General features: G+C 43.7%; 1 protein-coding gene across 5 annotated transcripts in view; it reads left to right on the forward strand.

The window, feature by feature from the left end:
* klf12b (Kruppel like factor 12b) overlaps positions 1 to 14,593 on the forward strand; it is a 284,772-nt gene that overhangs the window by 185,500 nt on the left and 84,679 nt on the right. The window lies entirely within an intron of this gene.

Below are 14,593 nucleotides of genomic sequence, written 5' to 3' on the forward strand. Positions count from 1 at the left end.
TCAGAGTTGACTTGCTAACCAACCAGCAACCTTTCTGACTGCAGTATAATTTGCGTTGATTGTTTAAAGTTTTGCGTTTATGCGTTTTTGTCTCCCCGTCCCGGTGGTTTTCAAATTCTGTACTACCAAGTGATGTTTTTTGGCATAACAAGAAATAAAGGTCCATTTAACATGGTGACCCTTGACTTGGCAGCATTAGTAAGAGAGAAATTATGATATGGATGTCATCTGCCTGACAGGCACTGAGGAGAGATGTGGCACAAAGGAAAATTCCAGGCAGAATGAAATTGACAGGGAATGCAGGAACTATTGGGCGCACTGTTTAAGCAGGCTTACAAAGATCCAAAACCTGAATGATGTGTAAACAGCTTGGAGATACTGAAGATCTTTGTGTTTTACCAAAAATGACTGTGGTATTAATGATTTTAAAAAAACCTAAAATGAGCTCCAGAGAGCTACACTATCAGCACTTTTGTGAACCAAATTATTTATATCATCATTTGAAATGCAAATTAACCACTCTGTCTTGTATAATGTGATTAGGCAACAAGAGACAGCAAAATAAATTTTACTGTATAACATAAGAACAAGTTGCATTTTTATTCTAAGGTACTTCACAGAAGTCTTATCTCATAAAACAGGTGAACAAAAACTTGATCAAAGAGAGAGTTTTTTTTCAAAAGTACAACTTTAAAGTGTGATAGTAAGGTTTTAGGGAGAAAATATCCCAGCTTTCATATAACTGTGAGATTTGCCACAATTCAGTGCTTTTGAACACCCCACCAAATTAGTAATCAAGTGAACATGAGTAATCAAGTCACCATAGTCTTACTAGACTATAAGGGGTACTCTGGATTAGTGGTGCTGGAAGAGCACAGCAGTTCAGGCAGCATCCAACGAGCAGCGAAATCGACGTTTCGGGCAAAAGCCCTTCATCAGGAATAAAGGCAATGAGCCTGAAGCGTGGAGGGAGAAGCTAGAGGAGGGTGGGGGTGGGGGTGGGGAGAGAGTAGCATAGAGTACAATGGGTGAGTGGGGGAGGAGATGAAGGTGATAGGTCAAGGAGGAGAGGGTGGAGTGGATAGGTGGAAAAGGAGATAGGCAGGTCGGACAAGTCCGGACAAGTCAAGGAGACTGTGCTGAGCTGGAAGTTTGAAACTAGGATGAGGTGGGGGAAGGGGAAATGAGGAAACTGTTGAATTCCACATTGATGCCCTGGGGTTGAAGTGTTCAGAGGTGGAAGATGAGGCCTTCTTCCTCCAGGCATCTGGTGGTGAGGGAGCGGCGGTGAAGGAGGCCCAGGACCTCCATGTCCTCGGCAGAGTGGGAGGGGGAGTTGAAATGTTGGGCCACAGGGCGGTTTGATTGATTGGTGCGGGTGTCTCGGAGATGTTCCCTAAAGCGCTCTGCTAGGAGGCGCCCAGTCTCCTCAATGTAGAGGAGACCACATCGGGAGCAATGGATACAATAAATGATATTAATGGATGTGCAAGTAAAACTTTGATGGATGTGGAAGGCTCCTTTAGGGCCTTGGATAGAGGTGAGGGAGGAGGTGAGGGCACAGTTTTTACAGTTCCTGCGGTGGCAGGGGAAAGTGCCAGAATGGGAGGGTGGGTCGTAGGGGGGCGTGGACCTGACCAGGTAGTCACGGAGGGAACAGTCTTTGCGGAAGGCGGAAAGGTGTGGGGAGGGAAATATATCCCTGGTGGTGGGGTCTTTTTGGAGGTGGCGGAAATGTTGGCGGATGATTTGGTTGATGCGAAGGTTTGTAGGGTGTAAGGTGAGCACCAGGAGCGTTCTGTCCTTGTTACGGTTGGAGGGGTGGGGTCTGAGGGCGGAGGTGCGGGATGTGGACGAGATGCGTTGGAGGGCATCTTTAATCACGTGGGAAGGAAAATTGCAGTCTCTAAAGAAGGAGGCCATCTGGTGTGTTCTATGGTGGAACTGGTCCTCCTGGGAGCAGATACGGCGGAGGCGGAGAAATTGGGAATACGGGATGGCATTTTTGCAAGAGATAGGGTGGGAAGAGGTGTAATCCAGGTAGCTGTGGGAGTCGGTGGGTTTGAGGGGTACTCTGTCATTAGACAGAGATGACTGAGAGCCACCATACTTCCGGTGAGGAGAGAGGTCTTTGTGGTAACCTCCACTAGTGAGGGAATTGAACCCACACTGTCAGTGTTATGCTGCTTTGCAAACCAACTGTCCAGCCATCTAAGCTAAACCAGCCACCTCTTTGGTTTATGGATAGCAAATATGGAACTTGTATTTTGGTGAGATCTTAGAATACAATTACAGCAACTCTGGGATATTTTCACTTAGAGTCATAGAGATGTTCAGCATGGAAACAGACCATTTGGTCCAACTTGTCCATGCTGACCAGATATCCCAACCTAATCTAGTCCCACTTGCCAGCACCTAGCCCATATCCCTCCAAACCCTTCCTATTCATAAACCCATTCAGATGCCTTTTAAATGTTGCAATTGTACCAGCCTCCACCACTTTCTCTGGCAGCTCATTCCACACAGGTACCACCCTCTGCGTGAAAAAGTTGCCCCTTAGGTCTCTTTTATATCTTTCCCCTCTCACCGTAAACCTATGCCCTCAACTTCTGGACTCTCCCACCCCAGGAAAAAGACCTTGTCTATTTATCTGATCCATGCCCCTCATGATTTTATAAACCTCTATAAGGTCACCCCTCAGCCTCCGATGTTCCAGGGAAAACAGCCCTAGCCTATTCAACCTCTCCCTCCACTCAAATCCTCCAACCCTGGCAACTCCCTTGTAAATCTTTTCTGAACCCTTTCAAGTTTCACAACATCCTTCCGATAGGAAGGAGACCAGAATTGCACACAATATTCTAAAAGTGGCTTAACCAGTGTCCTGTACAGCTACAACATGACCTCCCAATTCCTATACTCAATACTCTGACCAATAAAAGAAAGCATACCAAATGCCGCCTTCATTAATAATTTACTAGAGGTAGTAATTGAAGTATTTAAATTAAACACAGATCAGCAGTTGTTTATTTCAAGAATATACAGCATGAGGGGACAGACAGGAACAGGAATAAACTACCTATTAAAATACATGTAAAGTAACACTCCAATAATATTGAATGAGTTACATTGTACTTAGCTTAATATTAGGAACCCAAAGCTGCCAATTTGGTATCAGGTAGTAATAATGTTCTCCTCCCATCCACAGTAGTCATATAGTTACGCTGGCTTAGATGGTTCAAAATATTGGCTTTCTTTTAGATATTGTGCTTTATCCAACCTCTTATCGCTCAACAATACTGCTATATACACCTCCACAGAAATATCCACCTGCAAATCTATCTCAAGTTTACTGTTTACCAACATTCTTCTCTCTACCTTTCGCTCTGCTTGATTTGATTTTTCCCAGTGCTTTCCTTGCCATGTTTAAACTTTCTACCTTTAATCTGCAAGATTTACTTACTGAAAGCTCAGCTGTCCAGATCCTCTTCACCTCAAAGTACATATCATCCATCACTCCCATCCTATACATTAGCCTCAATGTGTTAAATGTAAAATCCTCTGTTCAATCTCCTTCAGCATCTTACTCCACCTGGTCTTAATAACCTTCTGCAGTTGTAAATCTACTGTCACATAATTTAATTGTTCGGTTCTGACATCCCCCCCTCCCCCACCATCCCACCCACTGATGATAGCCTTGTTCTATCACACTAAGTGCTGCTTCTCCTTTACATCATATGTAAACCTTGAATTGGGTGCAGAAATAAGTCATTCAGCCTTTGTAGCTAGTTCCACCCTTCAGTAAAATCCCTGCCAGTCTGATTGTGACTTCCACTCCACATTCCTACCTGGTCTCAATAATACTTGACTCCCTTGTTAGTTGAGCATCTATCCACTTCAGTCTTGAAAATACTCAAGGACCCTGCTTCCACCACTGTCGAGGGAAGATAGTTCCAAAGACTCATGACCCTTTGAGAGAAAAGATCCATCCTGATGTCCACCTCAAATGGGAGTCTCGTTATTTTTAAACCCCTGGATTACCAGCTTCCATCTGGTCAATGCCCCCAGAATTTTCTATGTTTCAGTAGGATCACCTCTCATTCTTTTAAATTCCAATAGATATAGTTCCAGCCTGTTGAATATTTCCTTATGGGATAATTCCTCCAACCCCGAAAATATCCTGAGTATAAGGTGAGTGAACCTTCTCTGAACTACTCATGGATTTATATCCTTTCTTAAATAACGAGACTAAAACAATACATCATCTTATGGGTTCAATAAAACAGTCACTTTTACAAGTGATTCTGAATGCATAACTCTTCCGAGAGTTAACTCATATTGACCTGTGGATAAACTTGTGAATCTGAAACATAACAGTCACATCCTCCATGTGATCTGGATCAGACACACGTGTCTTTTGCTCAAGAAAGACTTGAATTAGTACATCCATAATTTTGTATAGTGATACAAGAAATAAGTAATGTATGCTATGCTTTCCATGATTTACTAAATTATTCTAACCAGGAGATTGTCTCACTCTTCCTTCAGCATCTCTGCCTTTGAGCCTGCATAAGGCTTTTGTAGCTCAGAGTTTGAGGTTGATTATCCTTGCTGCTTTCCTGTGATTCTAAAACTCTGACTCCTTTTTATATCTTTCCTTGATTTAGCTACATGAAAGGACAAAAATATTGGTTATTGTCGCGATGCCCTGACAAGCCAAAAGACCAACCTTAGTTGGAAAGGAAAGGACCAACCTTAGTTTAGCACATATATAATTTGAAAAGAACTTCAGAAGTTCTTACTTCTTTTAAAAAAGGTAACTTTTTAAAAATACTTGCTTTAGAAAACATGAGCATTTGTGCTCATAATTGCATACCAGTTAATAGTGACAATATTATTCCCAGCTGTTTGTAGAGACAGAATTACTGAATCAACCAGAAATGATACCTCTGTTTTACTCTCCATTGTTGCTGCCAGACTTGCAGTTTTTCATTTCTTTTTAATCTGTTATTTGCCATTGTTCCTTCTGCCCTCTGTTTGTTTACATTCCATTGTTTATCATTCCATTATCAGAAAAGGAGCACCAACCTCAGACTCCCAGAAATATCATCTTCAAACGGTTCTGAGACAAAAATAGGCTCAATTTATTATTTTCAATTTACAATTAAGTACACATTTCTGTGGGAATCATACACTTAATCATGTATACTTTTTAATCACGTTGGGTTTCTTATTAATTGGTTCAATAAATTGTTCCTCACTTTGGTTGGTATTTTCTATTAAATTGGTTTTCCAATTACTCGCTATCAGCTAGTTCAATATAGGTTTAACTGTGTATTAACTGATTCACTGCCTCTGTTTCACTGTGTTCAACCAGCTCTCAGATTTTTTTTTTCCTTTGCATCCTTCATTTCTCCTGATCGTTTTTATTCTAGTAAATTTTTGACTGATTCTTCTCATTTAATATTCATAAACTATCCCTTTACTCTCTCTACTTTCTCCTGCACTTTCTTTCTAAATTCTGACCACTTGAAGATTTCTTGAAGGCTTCTGGATTGGTCTAAACAATGTCCATAAATCCACACTGCCAATGCGCTGAAGATCTAACAACTTGTAACTCAATCACACAACACCAGGTTATAGTCCAACAGGTTTAATTGGAAGCACACTAGCTTTCGGAGCACCACTCCTTCATCAGGTAATTGTGGAGGACTCAGTTGTAAGACACAGAATTTATGGCAAAAGTTTACAATGTGATGTAACTGAAATTATATATTGAAAAATGCCTTGATTGTTTGTGGAATCTTTCATCTGTTCGAATACCAGGATAGTTTCACTTCTTTCATGTGTAAATCACAAAACATTTTTTTAAAAAGTTGCATTCTCAGGTTAACTGTAACAATTGGTGTTAGCTAGACAATATGTTGAAGGTGTTAGCCCCCTGTGTTCTCTGATTAGACTGATTCTAATCTAAAAAGTGCGATAGAAGTGTTTTACATAAATTCATGCAGTTTTTGAACAAAGTACAATGTAACTGTGCAAGTACAAATTCACCCCACAAATGTATATGTATATGTGTGCGTGTGGGTCTTTGTATGTATGTATGTGTGTATGTCTGTCTGTCTGGGTTGGGGGGTTGTGAGAGAGTGTGTATATGTGTGTGTAGAGTGTCTTAAATCTGTGATGGGTGAGGATGCATCTGTGAGTGTGGGAGTGTGTGTCTATAACAATGTGTATGAGTGTATGAATGGCTGTGTATATGTGTGTCCCGGTGGAAATGTGTGTATAGGTGTGTGTGTGTGAGCGTCTGTGTGTATGTATAGTGCAATAGTGGTCAAGTGTAGTGTGACATAAACCCAAGATCCCGGTTGAGACCCTCCTTATGGGTACGGAACTTCGCTATCAGCCTCTGCCCGATCACCTTTTGCTGCTGCCTGTCCCGAAATCCACCTTGGAGGGTGGTCACCCGAAAGTCTGAGGTCGAATGTCCTGGACTGCTGAAGTGTTCCCCAACTGGGAGGGAACATTCCTGTCTGTTGATTGTTGTGCGGTGCCCATCCATCCATTGCCATAGCTTTTGCTCGGTTTCCCCAATTTACCATGCCCCAGGGCATCCTTGCCCGCAAAGTATAAGATAGACAACGTTGGCTGAGCCACATGAGTACCTGCCACGTACATGATGGGAGGTGTACCCACATGTAATGGTGGGACCTTGGGTTCATGTCACACTACAGGTGACCACCATTGCACTATACACACACGCGGACAATCCTACGCATGCACGCAAGCACACACACACACACCCCTCACAGATTTAAGACACTCTACACACACACATATGCACTCTCTTTCGCACTCACAACCCCCCAACCCAGACAGACACACACACATGCAAAGACCCACACGCACACGTATACACATACGTTTGTGGGGTGAATTTGTACTTGCAGAGTTACATTGTACTTTTCTCAAAAACTGCATGAATTTATGTAAAATACTTCTATCTCACTTTTTAGATTAGAATCAGTCTAAATATTATGTCACAGACAGAGAACACAGGGGGCTAACACCTTCAACATATTGTCTAGCTAACACCAATTGTTACAGTTAACCTGAGAATGCAACCTTTTAAAAAAAAATATTTTGTGATTTACACATGAAAGGAGTGAAACTATCCTGGTATTCGAACAGATGAAAGACTCCACAAACAAGCAAGGTATTTTTCAATGTATAATTTCAGTTACATCGCACTGTAAACTTTTGCTATAAATTCTGTGTCTTACAACTGTGTCCTCCACAACCACCTGATGAAGGAACGCCGCTCCGAAAGCTCGTGTGCTTCCAATTAAACCTGTTGGACTATAACCTGGGGTTGTGTGATCTTTAACTTTGTACGCCCCAGTCCAACACCGGCATCTCCAAATCTTGTAACTCAAGTTTTCTTTGCATGTGAAAGCTTTTTAATGAGAAGTTAATTCAATACTCTGGAAATTTAAAACATTTGTCACTTATGTGTGACAGCATGCCTAATTAACCCAAAACAACTAGTAAGTGGATAACAACTAAAGATGATTTAGGCAAAAAAATGGGAGGGAGAATGGAAGAAAGCATTCAATGCCAAATAATGGTCTGCCATGTGCATTAACAGCGAAAAGGATCCTTCAGCTGATAGCTTTAGGTTCTGTAAGCAAAATTTCCTACAGATAAATACATAACCGTCCCTGGGAGTTCATCGTAAAAGTTAACCTTCAGTAGGGATTCCACCATTCACAGATAAATTCCAATCAAACAAGGTTGCTATGGTTGCTGAGGAGGAACCTTTTGGTATTGCAACAAAAATATTAGAGTTATAGCTTGCTAAAGATTTGTGCTGGAATATGCAAGTTGTGTGTGGGATCGTTCGATGGAGAGAGGTGTAAATGAGATTGAAGTGATCCAGAGATGTACGACTCAGTTGTGTATGAATCAATATGGGAAATATACCAGTGATATGTCATTTATCAAAGATTTCAAATAAGAATTACTGTGACTAAGGAGGAAGTAAAGTAGACTGACTGTATTCTGTTTTAGTGGCGCTGGAAGAGCACAGCAGTTCAGGCAGCATCCAAGGAGTGTTAAATATTGACTGTAGTTAGAGTCATAGAGATGTACAGCATGGAAACAGACCTTTCGGTCCAACTTGTCCATGCCAACCAGCCATGCTAAATTAACCTAGTCCCATTTGCCAGCATTTGGCTCATATCCCTCCAAACCCTTCCTATTCAAGTACCTAGCCACATGCCTTTTAAATGTTGTAATTGCACCAACCTCCACCCCTTCCTCTGGCAGTTCATTCCATGCACACACCATCCTTGGCGAGAAAAAGTCACCCCTTAGATCCCTTTTATATCTTTCCCCTCTCACCCTAAACCTATGCCTTCTACTTTTGGCCTCCCCCACTCCGGGGAAAAGACATTGCCAATTTACCCAATCCATGCTTTTATATACCTCTATAAGATCACCCCTTAGCCCCAGGGAAAACAGCCAAAGTCTATTCAGCCTTTCCCTATACCTCAAGCCCTTCCACCCTAATTGACAGAAACAAGTACCTGGTGCCTCCAGCAATAACAAACTATGATGTTTATAACCAGACTAACTATAAGACGATTTCCCTTCCAAAGGTAGTGCCACAGTGAAACAAGCTGCCAAAGAAAATAATGATAGCCCCAACACTTGAAATCTTCAAGACCCATCTTGAGCTTACTTTGACTTATCTATTTTCATTCTCAAGACTACTGTTTTAGGAGGACATCCCTGGTTTAGTGAACTGTATCATGTAAATGTGAGTAGAAGACAGATATTAGTCTGTGCTGTTGAAACAACAAAAACAAAGGACAGAAGGTGCAGATGGAACCCAAAGAATGACTGACAGAAGACCACAAGAACAAATAAGTGAATTTTGGTAGGAGGAATAAGGAGATGATGTATTGACACAGACAAGGTTCTGAATGAGCAGAACAGGCCCTAGCAGGTTAATTGCTATGGCTGCCGAATCTAGAACATGAGGGCGTAGTCTCAGGATAGGGCAATAATCATTTAGAATAGAGATCACAAGAAATTTCTTCACTTAAAGCATTGTGAATCTTTGGAATTTGGTATTCCAGAGAGTAGTGTATGCTCCGTTGTTGAATACTTTAAGGCTGAAATACACAGATTTTTCATTTTTTGGGGATATGGAGAGCAGATGGGAAAGTAGAGTTGAAGCAGAGGATGAGCCTTAATCATACGAGATGGCACAACCAGGTCAATGGGTCATATCGTCTTTACTCCTGCTCCTATTTCTTTTGTGCTTTCTTCATTTAGCTGACTATTTCATTTTAAAATAAAAAGAAATTGGCTTTTGCCAAATTGAATTTAAGTCTCCCTGGAAAAGAAAATGTGGCCACTTCCAGCTCAATTTGCTGATGGGATCATCGTGTTGGTGGACAATGTTGGGGCACAAAGTCCATAGATTATTTATTGCGTTTAAATGAGAAGAGTAAGTCAAACAGAGAGAAAGAGTGGGAGGAGGGGAAATTGAGGGAAAGGAGTGAGAGGCAATGCAGGTAAATGATAAAAGTGTGGAAGAGGAGAGAGGGAAGGCAGGGTGTGTGAGGAGGGAAGGCAGGGTGCGAGAGGGAGGGAGGGCAGGGTGTGTGAAGAAGGAGGGCAGGGTGTGTGAGGAGGGAGGGCAGGGTGTGTGAGGAGGGAGGGCAGGGTGTGTGAGGAGGGAGGGCAGGGTGTGTGAGGAGGGGAGGGAGGGCAGGGTGTGAGGAGGGGAGGGAGGGCAGGGTGTGAGGAGGGGAGGGAGGGCAGGGTGTGAGGAGGGGAGGGAGGGCAGGGTGTGAGGAGGGGAGGGAGGGCAGGGTGTGAGGAGGGAAGGCAGGGTGTGAGAGGAGGGGAAGGCAGGGTGTGAGAGGAGGGGAAGGCAGGGTGTGTGAGAGGAGGGAGGGCAGGGTGTGTGAGGAGGGAGGGCAGGGTGTGTGAGGAGGGAGGGTAGGGTGCGAGAGGAGGGGAAGGGAGGGTAGGGTGCGAGAGGAGGGGAAGGCAGGGTGTGTGAGAGGAGGGAGGGCAGGGTGTGAGAGGAGGGAGGGTAGGGTGCAAGAGGAAGGGAAGGCAGGGTGTGTGTGAGGAGGGAAGGCAGGGTGTGTGAGGAGGGAGGGCAGGGTGTGTGAGAGGAGGGGAAGGCAGGGTGTGTGAAGAGGGAGGGCAGGGTGTGTGAGAGGAGGGAGGGCAGGATATGGGAGAGGTGGGTGGGCAGGGTGTGTGAGAGGAGGGAAGGCAAGGTGTGTGAGGAGGGAGGGTAGGGTGCGAGAGGAGGGGAAGGGAGGGTAGGGTGCGAGAGGAGGGGAAGGCAGGGTGTGTGAGAGGAGGGAGGGCAGGGTGTGAGAGGAGGGAGGGTAGGGTGCAAGAGGAAGGGAAGGCAGGGTGTGTGTGAGGGAGGAGGGAAGGCAGGGTGTGTGAGGAGGGAGGGCAGGGTGTGTGAGAGGAGGGGAAGGCAGGGTGTGTGAGAGGAGGGAGGGCAGGGTGTGAGAGGAGGGAGGGTAGGGTGCAAGAGGAAGGGAAGGCAGGGTGTGTGTGAGGAGGGAAGGCAGGGTGTGTGAGGAGGGAGGGCAGGGTGTGTGAGAGGAGGGGAAGGCAGGGTGTGTGAGGAGGGAGGGCAGGGTGTGAGAGGAGGGAGGGTAGGGTGCAAGAGGAAGGGAAGGCAGGGTGTGTGTGAGGAGGGAAGGCAGGGTGTGTGAGGAGGGAGGGCAGGGTGTGTGAGAGGAGGGGAAGGCAGGGTGTGTGAAGAGGGAGGGCAGGGTGTGTGAGGAGGGAGGGTAGGGTGCGAGAGGAAGGGAGGGCAGGGTGTGTGAGGGGAGGGAAGGCAGGGTGTGTGAGAGGAGGGAGGGCAGGATATGGGAGAGGTGGGTGGGCAGGGTGTGTGAGAGGAGGGAAGGCAAGGTGTGTGAGGAGAAAACCCCAGGCTCACTTCCAACCCCTGCTTTCATGTGAATTTTGTCAGCTTCAGCCCGAGTGGCCCTATCAAAGACAGCACAAGGTCAGAGTTTGTCACACTTAACTCCTTAGCTCGGCCTCAGTCACCTCCTCCTTCCCTGGTCCTCATGAATTGGGCTGATTCTTTTTCTTTCTCTTGTTCTGCTTCTTAACCGAAAAAAAATGGCTTTGTGATTAAGCCTTGCAGCTTGCCACACTTTAATATTTACATTATCAACCTGTTGGTTGTGAAATTTTATTGGGTCATGTTTATAGTTGCGGCATCCTCATCTTTCTGAAGTCTACTTACCACCTCTGAGGAAGAGAAAAATTGAAATGTGCCTCACTCATTGCCTCCTCCAAACCCTCCACACCCCCGCCCGACCCTGCCAACCTCAACCCACATTAACTGGTTGGCCACCCCTGAACTAAAGAGCGACACATTCTCAAATCATTAAAAGGCGCAATGAAATTTAACAAGGCTGTTAATATGCAAATGAATCACTGAAATCAATTTTTAAGAGGAACAGTATTAAAAGGTACGCGGATTAATTAAATACGTATCATACCTTGGTTAGGCTATACTTACTATGGACAGAGTTTTTGATTGTAAGTATTGTACTTCCAGTCGGAGATCACCGCATTGTCCATAAAAAAATTCCTTCTGTGAGTTTCTTCCTGTTAACCTTGGAATCATGATGTCCAATATTACACCTCTTCTGCAGCCCTGTCCTGAGACTAGTTAGGGCCCAGAAACTCAGTCTGAGACATTTCAGCTCGACGTCTGACTAGTTTAGCCGGTTAGCGTGGTGACTGTTCCCAGTGGGTGAGCAGAGCACCTGAACTGAACTGTTGCAACTTTTTACATTTCAATAACTCGGGGACATCCCAAGAGTCAGGGGTTAAAAGAACAACCAGTCATCCACATTCCTAGAAATATTTTCCATGTTGAAAGAAAGATTGCACAGGAACACCTGAACTGGGAGCAATGCTATCAATCGGACTGAATTTGAGCCAATAATTTGTGATGGTATAAATATGTAAATAGGTAGGATTCAAACACACGCATAGTGTGTAAAGGGTTGTAGAATACCATGAACCAACTTTTAACAATCAATCACTGAGAACCGTGATGAAGGTTAACATTCTTTTCATTCCAGCTGAATAAACTTTACAAATACTTTCATTAATTAAAATATTTCTATTTGAACAGTGACATTATTTGTTGGACTCACTTAAAATTGTTGAGCATGATTGTCTTATTCAAAATTCAGTTCTTGAGCAATGAGTTACTCTTATGACCTTTAAAATTTATCTGTAAAAATTCCTACCATAATGGAAGTGAAGATAACTTTGTAAATTTTTAATTGGTTAAAACACTTGGTATAAAAGTGTATTTTTTTCCCCCTTTGCATAAAGACTAGTGGCAAGTCTTCTGAAGACAGATCACAGAAGTAATCCTGGTGATGTTTGATGGAACTTTTCCTCCAAGTTCCATCAAGAATCATTGCTGTTAGATTAGATTCCCTACAGTATGGAAACAGGCCCTTCGGCCCATCAAGTCCACACCGATCCTCTGAAGAGTAACCTATCCAGACCCCTACCCTATATTTACCCCTGACTAATGCAGCTAACATTATGGGCAATTTAGCATGGCCAATTCACCTGATCTGCACGTCTTTGGATTGTGCGAGGAAACCAGAGCCCCCAGAGGAAACCCACGCAGACATGGGGAGAATGTGCAAACTCCACACAGACAGTTGCCCAAAGTGGGAATCGAACCATGGTCCCTGGTGCTGTAAGGCCACCGTGCCGCCCCCAATGTTAATGTGCCTTAGTCTCCAGAGCAGACAATTAATTTGGCTGCAGCATTCAAAAGGCTAAGGTAGATATGTCGGGACATCATCAGATTAGTCAAAAAATAACGATGGACGGAATTTATTTTAAAAATGCAACTGACCAGCATTCTGTTTGAATATAATCAATATCCTTCTGTTCATATTTTTGTTCTTAAACACATGACTGATGTGGCAGACCCCTATGCTGAACATGTTTTGCCAGGGGTGGGGGCATGTAAAATGACTGACAAGCCTTTCTGCCTGCCCCCGAACTAGAGTCCATAACACAGCAAATGGGTGGGTATCCAAAGTTAGCTGCCCTGCCACCGTATTCAAATCAATAACTAGTGTTCGTTTTAGCTGATTACCAAGAAAATAGGTGCAATCTGATTATAACACAACTAGCAGGGGAAGGGGAGAGGAATTGAGCAGTCCATTTTCCCCATCTTTAAAGGTTGAGGATATACCTGTGCTGGAAGCCATTTTCTTGTTGCTCCTTCTTGCTGCCTCAGCAGCGCCCACTACTGGCCTAGAGCTGGTAGAGCTGTCAGCCAGGCTGCTTGTCTGGCAGCTTCGAGGGTGGGATTTCCACCACTGCAGACTTCCCGCTGTCCCTTTGTGAGCTAGGTTAGCCCATCACCCAGTGTATTATGGCTATGGGACAGGCTTCTTCAGATTTCTGTCCACTGTCTGCCAACTTACCTTCCAGGGTTGTGGTGGTGGGGGCCGTAGATTTGGGAGAGAGGTTGTGAGAACTTGGTCCTGCTCCATACAATCCAGCCAACGAGCCCTGATACAAATCCGTTTGGGCCTAAAACTGCAAAATGAGAGTTAAGATTTAGAATTTTGTTTTTCTGAAATGTTTCCTTCGGCTATCTGGGGAAGGTATTGACTCCACTAAAATAACGGAGGAGGGGGCTTCAGATGAGATAAACACATTGTGTTTATGTGCGTGTATCCCAGAGTTTGATTCCATTGCTGCCTTACAGTTAGATGTTACCATTTTAGATGCCAAGAGGTAAACACTTACAAATGAGTAAGTGATCTCAGATGAACATACAGATTTGGATGGAATTCCTGTGGGATTTGTTACAAACTATCAACCCAGCAACCAAGCAACCACAACCTAATGCTCAACACAAACATAGGATGATCTAAAGAAGAGCAAAGTGCATATTATGCATGTGAACGTCTTTGTCCAATTTATTTTATATTCCAGGAATTTGACAGCATAATGTCAAAAGCTCTATTATATATTTGGTTATTAGGAGAAGTAACAGATCATGCCGTAGTTACCGTCTCAGTACGTTTTTGTTAGTACAGGTTAGGTGATGGAAGTCCTGGTGATGGGAGCACTTGATTCAGAGAGATATATGTTCAACCATGGATCAATTCCTAATCACCTAGTGAAACCCTGTTGGTAACCTGCAGTTAACTGACTTTAATTCCTCGGCATTGATTAGAGGTAAGCATTGAGTATTTGTTGTTCTTGTTTTGGCATTTGGACATCTCAAAAGTATGGGTATTCACTGGCCAAAATTTTGACCAATGCACAAATATTTCCTCAACCATAAAGCTGCATCCACTCTCCACAACCACAGAACTTTTACTCTAATTTACTTTTCTTTATTATTTAAAAGGGAGACGAGAGACAGCACCATCATTTACAGGGAACCAGAATTTGTGGGAGATAATAATTGACCTAATGGAAAGGAATGACGTTTCCGAGCTAAATTTTAACTAAATTTTCAATCCAACATTTT

The sequence above is a fragment of the Chiloscyllium punctatum genome, chromosome 9, assembly GCF_047496795.1.
Source record: "Chiloscyllium punctatum isolate Juve2018m chromosome 9, sChiPun1.3, whole genome shotgun sequence".
In the NCBI taxonomy this organism is placed as follows: domain Eukaryota; kingdom Metazoa; phylum Chordata; class Chondrichthyes; order Orectolobiformes; family Hemiscylliidae; genus Chiloscyllium; species Chiloscyllium punctatum.